Genomic DNA, 14278 nt, shown 5'->3' with positions numbered 1-14278 from the left:
TATTAGAGCACCTTGTAAAAATATGAACTAAATCAGTTAAGTACTTCTTGAGATTTTTGCTAACAGCCTTGCCTTAATATGCGATATAAATGTATATATCATATATATTAAAAATGTATAACCTGTGTCTGTCCAAATGTTTATTAGAGTGTCATACAAAAATCTGAAGTAAACTGTGCATGAACTTTTAGAGATTTTTGCTTATAACCTTTTCTTTTATCTGTTATACTAGCAGAGAAAGCCAGTGTTGTCCAGATATTTACTGGGTGTACATAAAGTCTGAAAACACTTTCAGTTATTTATTGTACAGGAACTAAACATTGTATAGATATCATACATATGTAATTTTGAAGAGTGACCCTAAATGTTTTTTTTAAGTATACTACAACAGCATAGTTTGGTAATTTGCCAATAGTCAGCACTAGTTACCAGGGTACATGTAATGTATCAAGCATTGAAGCTGCAACTGTACAGATTACATCTGCATAACAGTGTGATAAGACGTGTGCAACAAATTTTTGTTTAAGCTCACAGGTACTTTCAAATTATATTTTCAATTTTATATTAACCGAGATTGCTCTGTTTTCCTCATACAGTAAAGAAGAACTTTTCTCAGACACAAGATAAAGTGCTATATAGGATTATCAGCATATGATTTTAAGAACTGTGCCAAATTTCACAATGATAGATTGTATAATATCTGAGAAAAGGTACATTACATCAAAAAATGGCGAATGTCATCTAAAGATTTTATTTCAAGTTTAAATAACATTGCCATATCGCTAGTTCCTAATGCTGTTCACATTAATAACCTTTATTCTTTTCCTTATCTTTCTGGAGTATTCTCTTTCACTGACTCCTCTGCCTAGCAAACTTTTACTTTTTTTCTTCTGCTGCCTGGGCTTTGTTAAGCGATGCTTCATTGATATTTTTGAATATCTTCAGTGTAGGATCGAAGTTTAATCTCTACCTCCATTTCCACTATTGAACACTTGACAAACATGACACACAACTATCTTCATAACACTTGAAGATACAAATGCTATTTTAGTACAATACATCCACAAAAGGTGATTATAGTCCTCATTCGTATTTTGCGTTTTTGTCACGTACATATTTTTTTCAACGGTTCAGGATTGGCAAAACAAGTGGCAAACTTTCATTGTGGTAGTAAGGCTTCTGCCTGCACCACAATATATCGCAAAGGAAGTGCTGAGGATTCTCATCTGTGAAACATTTGTAGAATAATATTGCCCACACTGCTTGCTACATTGTTTTCATGATGTATAAAAAGGTCCCTTCTGGCTTTTCCATTATGTATGAGTGCTATGTGAGTTTCTTTGTCAGTCAGTTCTTTAGCATCTCCCAGTGGATTTCGATTTTCTAATTTATTGCCCTTTATTTCTTTTTTGGTATCTGAGAATTCTAACTCCCATTCGTTTTTGACCATGCTCTACACATTTCAGTTCTTTAGTTTTAATTTGTGAACCATGAAGATTTCTCTTTAAAAAATCTTAAAAGCTCTAGATTCTCCTCTACCTAGATACTTCACAGCTAACACCAGATTGATCAACTGAGCTTTGGGAAATTATTTTCATTCCAGCAGCTTCCATCCAGTCACTTAAGCCTTGGTAATTCTTACTGCACACTTCCTTGTGTTTCAGCTGCAGCATTTTTTCTCTACTGATATAATTGTCCTTTCTAGTGTCACAAAGATAGCAATACTTGCTCATTATTTGAAATTCCGGAATAGTCCTAGTATCTACACCGATGACAGATGATGCACCATGAAGTGAAGTGGCCTGTAGCCTGGAAAATGCTGAATAGGATGCTGAGGGAAAAGTCGTTGACTGAAACAAGCTCATGGTATTATTAGAATACTATGCATTTTGGACATATCCATCATCAGATATCTGTTGAAAATTAAATAAAAATGCTTGATTATATATGAAATAAAAATGGTTTACCAAAGTAACATAAGCAAACAGTCAAAATTATTACAAATCGTTAGATGACACATACCCTGAAACATCATGCTGTACATGAACATGGAAGTTACATGTTGTACTGGTAACGACCATCAGCAGACTGATACAACAGTGTTGCTCACCATACAAGAATATAAATTTTCAACGCCAGACAGTGTTGATGCAGTGCGTGTGGCGCTATGCACCATTGTAGTTATTGTTGTTGTTGTGCTCTTCAGTCCAGAGACTGGTTTGATGCAGCTCTCCATGCTACTCTATCCTGTGCAAGCTGCTTCATCTCCCAGTACCTACTGCAACCTACATCCTTCTAAATCTGTTTAGTGTACTCATCCCTTGGTCTCCCTCTACGATTTTTACCCTCCACCTTGCCCTCCAATACTAAATTGGTGATCCCCTGATGCCTTAGAATATGCCCTACCAACCAATCCCTTCTTCTAGTCAAGTTGTGCCACAAACTTCTCTTCTCTCCAGTCCTATTCAATACTTCCTCATTAGTTATGTGATCTACCCATCTAATCTTCAGCATTCTTCTGTAGCACCACATTTCGAAAGCTTCTATTCTCTTCTTGTCCAAACTATTTATCGTCCACGTTTCACTTCCATACATGGCTACATTCTATACAAATACTTTCAAAAACGACTTCCTGACATTTAAATCTAAATTCGAAGTTAACAAAGAAACACTTTCCTTGCCACTGCCAGTCTACATTTTATATCCTCTCTACTTTGACCATCTTCAGCTATTTTGCTCTCTAAATAGCAAAACTAGCAAAACCACCATGATATGAATTACATATAATTTACAACAAGTAATAAACATCTCTTAAAAATAATTAACGACAAAAGAAAATATGGCACACTGGTGAAACGCATAAGGCAAATTAACACAAAAAGTGTAATCTTTAACATGTTCCGAATGAAACATGGCATCTACACAGGCCAACGTGGCTACGTGGGCACAATTGTTTAACATAGGTAAAGGTGACCCCAGTAAACAGATTTCCAATCTCTTTTCAGTTGATAACAACATCAAGTATGTTTCCATTTTGTTCTCAGGTCAACTGTGTGAGCAAATCGCTAGTGATTTTGGATAAGCTAAAGTGCAGATCAGCTTCCAGATGCGGAAGAAACGTTTATGTACTTTGGTAGATCGAAAGGTAGATAAATTCTTGAACTCAGGCGTTTATAAAATTATGTGCAGATCATGTGATCACATATATATACGGCAGACTAGTCGTAATTTTAAGACTAGATTTAAGGAACACAATAATGAGAACACTACTGCACTTCGATGCCATCTGGTAAGTTACAGAAATTCCATAGGATCAATTGAAAATGCAATGTCCATCCTGTATCTGGAATCGAAAGGTATAGATCTGATACATTTGAAGACTTGAAATCTGTAAGCATCGTATTAATGATACATACAATGTCCTGAATGAGCAAATCACCTCGAATCACAAATGGTTCTTGACATATTTCGTGATCTGTTGGGTGTATAATTTTTCTCTCTTCCTTGTATCGATGTCTCGCTTTCCTTCTAGTGGTTACCTTTCAAGGTGTCATCCTGTTAAACCACACTACCTATTTCCATCCCCTATAACTTTCTTATTTCTGCAATCTGCGTGTCTACTTCTGTAACAGCTAATGGTTCTTTTTATGGTGCTACCTTATCATTTGACCAGTGACATTATGTAATTTTTACTATAATTTTGTCTTTTAAAAATAAGGTTTTATGCACTGACTCTCTGTTTGAAACATATTTCTAGAAAGATTTCGATAATGAACTTTGAGATGTCATTCTTTGAGCATCAATCTAATAAATTAAACAATAAAATAATTCCAATTTTTTCGCTTTTTTGCCCTACACCTACCTTTAATATGCACACAGATAGCTGTTACTAGGGTAGCAGAATACATGTGGTGTGCACCCCCCCCCCCCCGCTCCTCCTTGGGATCAGAGCTAATCCGCCTGCCAAAATCGAAGGCTCATCAGTAGCATTATTCTCAGAGAATGCTCGTCTCCACTGATAGGAAACAGAAAACTTTAATATTAGTAAACTGCAGGAGCATCCATGGTTCAAAATGGTTCAAATGGCTCTGAGCACTATGGGACTCAACTGCTGTGGTCATCAGTCCCCTAGAACTTAGAACTACTTAAACCTAACTAACCTAAGGACATCACACACATCCATGCCCGAGGCAGGATTCGAACCTGCGACCGTAGCAGAGCATCCATGGTAATGTCCTAGAATTAGTAACTCTTATAGAACGTTCTAACGCCGAGGTAGTATTAGGAACAGAAAGTTGGTGCAAATCGGAAGTGAATAGCAACGAAATCCTAAATTCAAACTGGAATATTTATCATAATGCTTCGTTAGTCGCCAGTGGTGGAAATATGTTTATTTGCAGTAAAGAATTCGGTAATATCTAGCGAGATTATCACAGATTTCGAATGTGAATTGAATGGGGTGAAGTTAAGCATCAAAGGTCAGTCAAAAATGGTAATCAGATGCTTTTCTCTTTTCCAGATCACCTGCATCAGGAGCTGTAGTGACAGAACACTTCAGGGACAACTTTCTTAATCCTGCTGTTTTGATAGGGTGACTTTAACTTACCAGATATTGTTGAGAGAGTCATGCTGTCAGAAGTGATGCCAGAGACAGGGATTTGTGAAACATTATTCTGAATGTCTTGCCCGAAAATTTCTTTGAGCAGATAGTTAGCGAACCAACTTGTGAGAGTAACGACTAAGACCTTTAGAAGGTGTCTCTCAGGTGGTCAGGCATGTGAGTACCTATAACGAACTTCTGTCTCTCAGTGCCTCTACGACAAAGAGGCGCCACTTCAATGACACTAAACGCAATGGATTTTGATGCGACTGACTATGAAATCTGGTCTTGTGTAGTGAAACGGAAGATGACACATCGTATTTCTTACTGCCACACTACTCCTAGTATCTACCACAAAGTAAGTAAAATAATCACAGGCTATGACAGGAACTTGTGAAATTAAATGATAAACAGAATTATATATCATATAAAACCATGAGTTAAATGGAATATGGATTATCACAATAATTTGTTTATACTCTATCTCATATTCATAAAGTAAAGTTCATTCGAACAGATAATCACATGCCCTTTGGTCAATGAGATTATTAGACAGGGTTGAGAGCGTTGTAAGACTAAAGTTAATAGCAGCTAGGTGGATGCAGTTACTTGAGGTGGAGGAGACGTGCGCTTTTTTTCGGTCGTCAGCCAAAGCTGACGCAGGTGAGGCTTAATGGAGCCAGTTCTGAGAGGGGCATCTGGGCTGGCACTTTAACACGACAGAAGTCACCATAGACTATGCGACCTGAGTAAGGAAGGGGGAGGGAGGGGATCGCCGTTGGCCACTGGGAGCTAACAGGCAGGACAGGGGCCTCGCCTTATTGCCCTAGGCAGAGCAAAAAGATAGCACAGTCCTCACAACTTCCTTCTGAGAGTTGCGTGGGAATGTGAGAGACAATCGTTCCCAGACGAAGTGCAGTCCACCGTTTCGGCATGAGGGTCTCATATTATTTCCTGCTTCCACTAAGACTGGCAAAAACACCTCGCAGAGGCACTGCTAATGACCGGACACTAGGTGGCCGAGAATACTGAGGCGTTCTCTCCATGTCACATAGGTGGTCTGAACTGCGTGCAAAATAACGGTATGTTGATTGGACCAGGTTCCGTGATTTCAGAAATTGTCACAGCAGATACCCCACAATTTACTAGGATTGGAGGAACAATTTTTCCTTGCCTTACGGCGGGAGGATGTACAGTACATGAAGTTATGTACAATTTGCGCACGAATGTCTTTTCTTAGTGAAAATTACAAGCGGAGTTTTTCGCGGCCCCGCAGATAGAGTGAGAAGGAGGAGATTTTGGTGGAAAACTGCAGAAGAGTGCTGACAAGAATCAGTCGCGTCTTCCAGATTTTTAAATTTCTTTTCCTTATTTTTGTTTATTTTCTTTTTTTGGGGGGGGGGAGGGAGGGGAGGAGAGTGGATCTTAGAGTCTGGAGTGTGGGCGCCAAGGTGTATCTCACATGGATGGAGGTCCACCATCTGACTCGACGCCTACGCACACTAGGCACTCTATCACCAGCTTCCTACAAATCTATGGTGAGCCTTTCGCAGCACCAGACTGGGAATTCTAGCAGGGAATTCTCTTATTTTACTGCTTACCCACACCAGCAGCAATTGCTGTCTGATTCAAGTGCATTGTAGCAGCTTGTTTTCAAGTTCAGTTCACAATGAATAAATGAAGTGGAAGAAAGGCAGATCAAAAGGACATGTCAGCTTTCACTTCCTGACAACAAATGGACCTGAACTTTTCGAATCAGTTAACATAGAGGAGAGAATCAGTGGTCATATTGGCATGGTAGCATCTATGACTATGGGTATTACATGGGATGTTAAGAAAGATAGGAAAATTTATTCTTAGCAAGAGTGACAGGATACAACTGCAGAACAGTCAGCAACAAATACTCGGTGCTGGGGAAGAAGATGTGTGGCACAAATGGAAATAATTTAAAAGCATCGTTCAATATGCTTTAGACAAGTATGTTCCGAAGAAGTCTTGAAGGATGTGAAAGACTCACTGTGGTTTAATAGTCATGTTCGAAAACAGCTACGTGAACAAAGAGAGCTTCGTCACAGATCCAAGAGAATTCAAAACCTAATACAAATAAAAGATGAACGAAGCGAGAATGAGCCTAAGAAGAACAATGAGGGAAATGTTAATGAATTTGACAGTAAGATTTCGGTCTTTAGTAAAATCAATAAGCGGTACGAAATCATCTATTCAGGCACTTAGTGACCTTACAGGTACCAAAACGGAAGATAACAGAGAAAGTTCGAAATACTGAATTCCGTCTTCCGAGATTGTTTCACCATGAGAGACAGTAATATCATCCCTCCTTTAAGTCATGGTACAAATGTCAAAATGACAGATATTGAGGTAACGAATCGTAGAATAGAAAAGCATATGCAATAGCTTAGTACTGGAAAGACATCAGAACCAGATGGGATACGTGTAAGATTGTACAACGATTCTGCAGAAAAAACTTGCTCTCTTTCTAACAGCTGTTCATCGTTGTTCGCTGGAACAACAAGGATACCTAGTGACTGAAAAAAAAAGCACACGTCATTCCTGTTTCCAATGAAGGTCATAGGGCAGTTGCACACAGTTATAGACCTATCTCGTTGACGTCAATCTGTTGTAGAATTATGGAACATGTTTTATGACATTTTTGGAGAATGAAAATCTCCTCTATGAAAATCAACATGGATGCTGCAGACAGAGGTCTTGTGAAACAGCTCGCTCTGTTCCTCCATGAGACCCACGGCGCTGGAGACAACGGCGATCAGCTACTAAAACGCGTCGGAAGCTCTTTAAGGGTGTTCGCAGATGATCTTGTTAGCTATAACGAAGTAGCAACGCCAGAACATAGTAACGATTTGCAGAATGACATCCACATAATTGATGGGTGGTGCACACTCCGGCAGTGGACCCTGGACTTAAATAAACGTCACATATTGCGCATGTATTGGAAGTAATGCTCTACTGTACAAACACACTATAGATGACCAACTACTGGAAACAGTAACACTGGAAATATCTAGAAGTACCTATCTGTAGCCGCTGTAAGTGTAATAACTACACAAAACGAAAAGTAGGAAAACCAGATGCCAGACTAAGATTCATAGGAAGAATCTTAAGGAAATGTAATGCATCCACCAAAGAAGAGGCTTACAAGACGCTTGTTCAACTGATTTTTGGATACTGTTCATCAATCTGCGATCTTTACCAAGTAGGACTGATAGAAGAAATAGAGAGAAGATCCAACAAAGATCATCGTGATTCGTCACGGGATCATTTAGTCAGCGTGAGAGCCCTAGAGAGGCGCCCAAGAAACTCCTGTAGCAGACGCTACAAAAGAGGCGTTGGGCATCACTGAGAAGTTTACTACTGAAATTTCGAGAGAATACTCACCGGGAAGACTAGGAAAACATATTACTTCCCACCACATAAATTTCACGAAACGACCACAACGAGAAAATTAGAGAAATTATTGATAGGACAGATGCTTACCGACAATTGCACTTCCCATGCGCTATTTGCAAATGGAATAGCGGAGGGGGAATCAATGGCAACATAAGTATGCTCCGCCACACACAGTCAGATGATTTACGAAATACTGACGTAGATATACCATCTATCAAATTGAGCAGAAAAGATAAAGTATACGTTTTGTCATTTTTTAATTTCATAACGGTACTTTTTACTTGTACGATTTACAAATTATTTCACTTTCCATCGGAAAAATGGGGACAGACATACAAAAAAGTGTCATACAATTTAATATTGATATGTTAAACATTATACACTGTTAAAATGCATCAGTTATTATGTTACATGTGATTAAAACTCACCAGTTTATAGTTATGTTTTAGAAAGTTTGCCATGGAAATAGCTGAAAATTCATAAACACGACCAAACCTCTTACGTGTGTAACTGCAACTGAAGACAGAAATTGGTGTGTGATACGAAAGGGAAATAAACCAAAATATTCTACTAATAAATTCATGTATAATTCCTAAGATTGCTTAGTATATGTACTGACAATGTTTCCCTTTGAGAAAAACATTTTATTGAAATTCTTCAGGTCTTTAAATTAAGATACTCGGTCAAACTAAGATTAAATCCGTTATTTCAAGGTAATCGTTCTCAGTGGCTCAAGTTGATAGACCATACAATTGATTTAAGAAAATGTTGACTTAAGGTATGTCTTCATGAAATTTGGTTTGGAAAAGATACAATATTTAATGTGCTGAAGTAGTATTGCATTTCTTGTCAATGTAGACCAGGGTGAAATTTAAGCCTAATTAGATGAGAACTTAATCGAAAAGTTGTCATTTACAATACATTTATATTGACTAGGATAATATTTTGTACAGAAGTGAGCATCAACTCGTAACCACACATTCACAATTTCCTTGCATACAACTCGTTTGCAGATCTAAGTTTACTTGAATGTCATTGTTTTCATTGTCATATGCTTTCATTTGTACCGGTTTTAATTATGATACATCCTGTACACAATTTTTGCTCTTGTTCCCTGAGTTGCCATTTGTGTCAGTTGGGCCTTAAACTGACCCTGCACACATGATGAGTTATTTATTTTTGATAAATGGGTACTTACACTTAGAAGAGATCCATGAAAGTTCAGAGTGATATAGTTTGTGAAGTGGTACATGTTACTATAAAGTGACATAAAAATTGTGAATTGCAATAGTTCGATTCTCTTTCTTAGGTTCAGTGCACTGCTAACACACAGCGCCTAATGTTTGGAGAGTTCAGCAATTGATAGATAACCAAATACTGTAATAGTTTTCACAGATTTGATGTGAATTTCTTCTCATGCTTCTGGTGAAACTTAAACGAGATTGGGTGGTAGAAAGTGATGAAGAAACGAGTATACTCACAGGAACAGAGTCCCATGTACTCCAAACTGCAATAAGTACCCGGAGGGCAAGCAGTACAGGGCGGACCCATTTCATAGACAGGTCCACCCAGCATATTCCCAGTCGGTCCGTAGTTGCAAGCCATCATGTCGCCCTTCATGTCGCCCTCTCTGAACGTCACACGGCCACAGCCGACCAAGTAAGTGCGGCTCCAAATCATCTGCGTGAAGTTTTCGGTGTTGGGATCACTGTGCAAACAGATATTGTGTTACCATGCTTACTAACTTGCAGAGATTATAACAGCAAAATGACTCAGCATGGGAGCCCATAGAATTTATTTGAGAGGAAATAAGAGGGGAGAATCTAAAGATAATCATTTCTTCATGCAACTGGGATTGCAAGACTGAAGATGCATCATCCTTTGATCACAATTTGACATACACTACTGGCCATTAAAATTGCTACACCAAGAAGAAATGCAGATGATAAACAGGTATTCATTGGACAAATATATTATACTAGAACTGACTTGTGATTATACTTTCACACCATTTGGGTCCATAGATCCTGAGAAATCAGTATTCAGAACAACCACCTCTGGCCATAATAACGGCCTTGATACACCTGGGCATTGAGTCAAACAGAGCTTGGAGGGTGTGTATAGGTACAGATATCCATGCAGTTTCAACAAGATACCACAGTTCGTCAAGAGTAGTGACTGACGAATAGTGACGAGCCAGTTGCTCGGCCATCATTGACCAGACGTTTTCAGTTGGTAAGAGATCTGGAGAATGTGCTGTCCAGGACAGCAGTCGAACATTTTCTGTATCCAGAAAGGCCCGTACAGGACCTGCGACATGTGATCATGCATTATCCTGCTGAAATGTATGGTTTCACACAGATTGAATGAAGGGTAGAGCCACACGTCGTAACACGTCTGAAATGTAACGTCCACTGTTCTATATCCCGTCAATGCGAACAAGAGGTGACTGAGACATGTAACCAGTGGCACCCCTTACCATCACACCGGGTGATACGCCAAACACGGATGCTACCATCATGATGCTGTGAACGAAACCTGAATTCATCCGAAAAAAATGACGTTTTTGCATTTGTGCACCCAGGTTCGTCGTTGAGTACACCATCGCAGGGGCTCCTGTCTGTGATGCACTGTCAAGGGTAGCCGCGGCCATGATATCCGAGCTGATAGTCCATGGTGCTGCAAATGTCGTCGAACTGTTCGTGCAGATGATGTTGTCTTGCAAACGTCTCCATCTGTTGTCTCAGGGATCGAGACGTGGCTGCACGATCCGTTACAACCATGCAGGTAAGATGCATGTCATCTCGATTACTAGTGATCCAGCACGGCGTTCCGTATTACCCTCCTGAACCCAACGATTCCATATTCTGCTAAAAGTCATTGGATTTCGACCAACACGAACAGCAATGTCGCGATACGATAAACCGCAATCTCTATAGGCTACAATCTGGCCTTTATCCAAGTCGGTAACTTGATGGTACGCATTTCTCCTCCTTACACGCCGCATCACAATAACGTTTCACCAGGCAACGCAGGTCAACTGCTGTTTGTGTATGAGAAATCGGTTGGAAACTTTCCTCATGTCAGCACGTTGTAGATGTCGCCACCGGCGCCAACCTTACGTGAATGCTCTGAAAAGCTAATCATTTACATATCACAGCATCTTCTTCCTGTCGGTTAAAGTTCGCGTCTGTAGCACGCCATCTTCGTGGTGTAGCAATTTTAATGGCCAATAGTGGAAGATACGAGGCACAGTCTAACATAACAGTCGTGCCACTTGCCTCGTTTTTGTTGCTTAACGTGGCAGCAGCGCCCCAAGCGGCCATTAACTTAAACTGTGAGTTCGGCGTGATCGTGAAAGCGAATAGTGGTTGTTTATTTTGATTTCTGCAAAGGTTTTTATAAGCGGAAGCGTTTGTAGCGCAATAAATTGCAGCAACAACAGGAATAAGACACTGCAGTTGTCTTTTTTACGTTTCCTAAGGATCCTAAGAGGTATATAACATGTTACTAAACCGTATCGCCAGGATTCACTTGCAAACTACATGTATATTAATGATTAATGTTTTGCTTTAGAAGCAGAAAATGACTAGTTAATAGCAGACGAGAAGACCTTATGAAAAAAAGACCCAATTTACCTGTATAATAATATTAGGTTTTGTTCACTAGATTTCGAACAAAACCAGATCATGAACACAGACAATAATAAACTCTTGTGGAATACAGTACCCACAGTGTTTTACATCCCAAATAAGCCACCTCAACTGACGAAGAGGAAACTGCCACAAAGATTCGACAATCCATCTAAAACTGTAAAACAGTCCTATGACACAGAAGCAGCCAGTTCAACTCTCCATGTAACAGTGCTAGATTCGTGTGAATCGTCAACACAGACCGGCTTTGACGATGACGTGACTAGATTAAGTGCTGTTATTCGTGTATTACAAAAACATAATGTTTGGTATGTATTTCATTCACTTCTGTTGTTAGTCACTTAATTTTCCTTGCTTCCTTCGTGTGATGACATTATTTTGTTTACAGCTTGTTCACTGACATTGTTTGAAAATTATTCAATTATTTGGTTTTGCGTGAAATGTCATGTAATCAGCTCATTATAATGTTTTCAACATATTTCTCCCACTATTTAGCAGTTGCTTGTCCCACTTAAAATAATATAAAGATGAAGGTCATACTTGTGGCAACAGTCGACAATGACAAAGACAGTAGCCCTACAGAGCGATAAATGAGCTGTCAATCGCTTTTGCATGTAGAGGTACATGCCTATGCTTCTTATATGTGAACCTGTGTGTTTATATTCTTTTGATATCAACGTGGGAGGACGTCGTTATCAGGAGAAAGAAAACTGGCATTCTACGGATCGGAGCGTGGAATGTCAGATCCCTTAATCGGGCAGGTAGGTTAGAAAATTTAAAAAGGGAAATGGATAAGTTAAAGTTAGATATAGTGGGAATTAGTGAAGTTTGGTGGCAGGAGGAACAAGACTTTTGGTCAGGTGAATACAGGGTTAACAAATACAAAATCAAATAGGGGTAATGCAGGAGTAGGCTTAATAATGAATAAAAAAAATAGGAGTGCGGGTAAGCTACTACAAACAGCATAGTGAACGCATTATTGTGGCCAAGATAAACACAAAGCCCATGCCTACTACAGTAGTACAAGTTTATAAGCCAACTAGCTCTGCAGATGATGAAGAAATTGATGAAATGTATGATGAGATAAAAGAAATTATTCAGGTAGTGAAGGGAGACGAAAATTTAATAGTCATGGGTGACTGGAATTCGTCAGTAGGTAAAGGGAGAGAAGGAAACATAGTAGGTGATTATGGATTGGGGCTAAGAAATGAAAGAGGAAGCCGCCTGGTAGAATTTTGCACAGAGCATAACTTAATCATAGCTAACACTTGGTTCAAGAATCATAAAAGAAGGTTGTATACATGGAAGAATCCTGGAGATACTAAAAGATATCAGATAGATTATATAATGGTAAGACAGAGATTTAGGAGTCAGGTTTTAAATTGTATGACTTTTCCAGGGGCAGATGTGGACTCTGACCACAATCCATTGGTTATGACCTGTAGATTAAAACTGAAGAAACTGCAAAAATGTGGGAAATTAAGGAAATGGGACCTGGATAAACTGAAAGAACCAGAGGTTGTACAGAGTTTCAGGGAGAGCATAAGGGAACAATTGACAGGAATACGGGAAAGAAATACAGTAGAAGAAGAATGGGTAGCTCTGAGGGATGAAGTAGTGAAGGCAGCAGAGGATAAAGTAGGTACAAAGATGAGGGCTGCTAGAAATCCTTGGGTAACAGAAGAAATATTGAATTTAATTGATGAAAGGAGAAAATATAAAAATGCAGTAGATGAAACAGGCAAAAAGGAATACAAATGTCTCAAAAATGAGATCAACAGGAAATGCAAAATGGCTAAGCAGGGATGGCTAGAGGACAGATGTAAGGAAGTAGGAGCTTATCTCACTAGGGGTAAGATAGATACTGCCTACAGGAAAATTAAAGAGACCTTTGAAGAGAAGAGAACCATGTGTATGAATATCAAGAGCTCAGATGGCAACCCAGTTCTAAGCAAAGAAGGGAAGGCAGAAAGGTGGAAGGAGTATATAGAAGGTTTATGCAAGGGCGATGTACTTGAGGACAACATTATGGAAATGGAAGAAGATGTAGATGAAGACGAAATGGAAGGTAAGATACTGCGTGAAGAGTTTGATAGAGCATTGAAAGACCTGAGTCGAAACAAGGCCCCCGGAGTAGACAACATTCCATTAGAACTACTGATGGCCTTGGGAGAGCCAGTCCTGACAAAACTCTATCAGCTGATGAGCAAGATGTATGAGACAGGTGAAATACCCTCAGACTTCAAGAAGAATATAATAATTCCAATCCCAAAGAAAGCAGGTGCTGACAGATGTGAAAATTACCGAACTGTCAGTTTAATAAGTCACAGCTGCCAAATACTAACGCAAATTCTTTACAGACGAATGGAAAAACTGGTAGATGCGGACCTCGGGGAGGATCAGTTTGGATTCCGTAGATATGTTGGAACACGTGAGGCAATACTGACCTAACAACTTACCTTAGAAGAAAGATTAAGAAAAGGCAAACCTACGTTTCTAGCATTTGTAGACTTAGAGAAAGCTTTTGACAATGTTGACTGGAATACTCTCTTTCAAATTCTGAAGCTGGCAGGGGTAAAATACAGGGAGCGAAAGGCTATTT

At 39.3% G+C, this 14278-nt stretch overlaps 1 long non-coding RNA gene across 1 annotated transcript in view; it reads right to left on the bottom strand.

Moving 5' to 3' along the window:
- Positions 1-9571, bottom strand: part of LOC126335332 (uncharacterized) — a 37001-nt gene extending 27430 nt beyond the window's left edge. Inside the window, exon 1 of the long non-coding RNA XR_007564860.1 lies at positions 9505-9571. This is a non-coding gene — a long non-coding RNA (uncharacterized LOC126335332). The remainder of the gene's footprint in view (positions 1-9504) is intronic.
- Positions 9572-14278: the final 4707 nt, after the last annotated feature.

Source organism: Schistocerca gregaria, chromosome 2 (genome assembly GCF_023897955.1).
Source record: "Schistocerca gregaria isolate iqSchGreg1 chromosome 2, iqSchGreg1.2, whole genome shotgun sequence".
Lineage (NCBI taxonomy): Eukaryota > Metazoa > Arthropoda > Insecta > Orthoptera > Acrididae > Schistocerca > Schistocerca gregaria.
The sequence above is the reverse complement of the archived record's forward strand: the minus strand, read 5'-3'. Positions and strand labels throughout refer to the sequence as shown.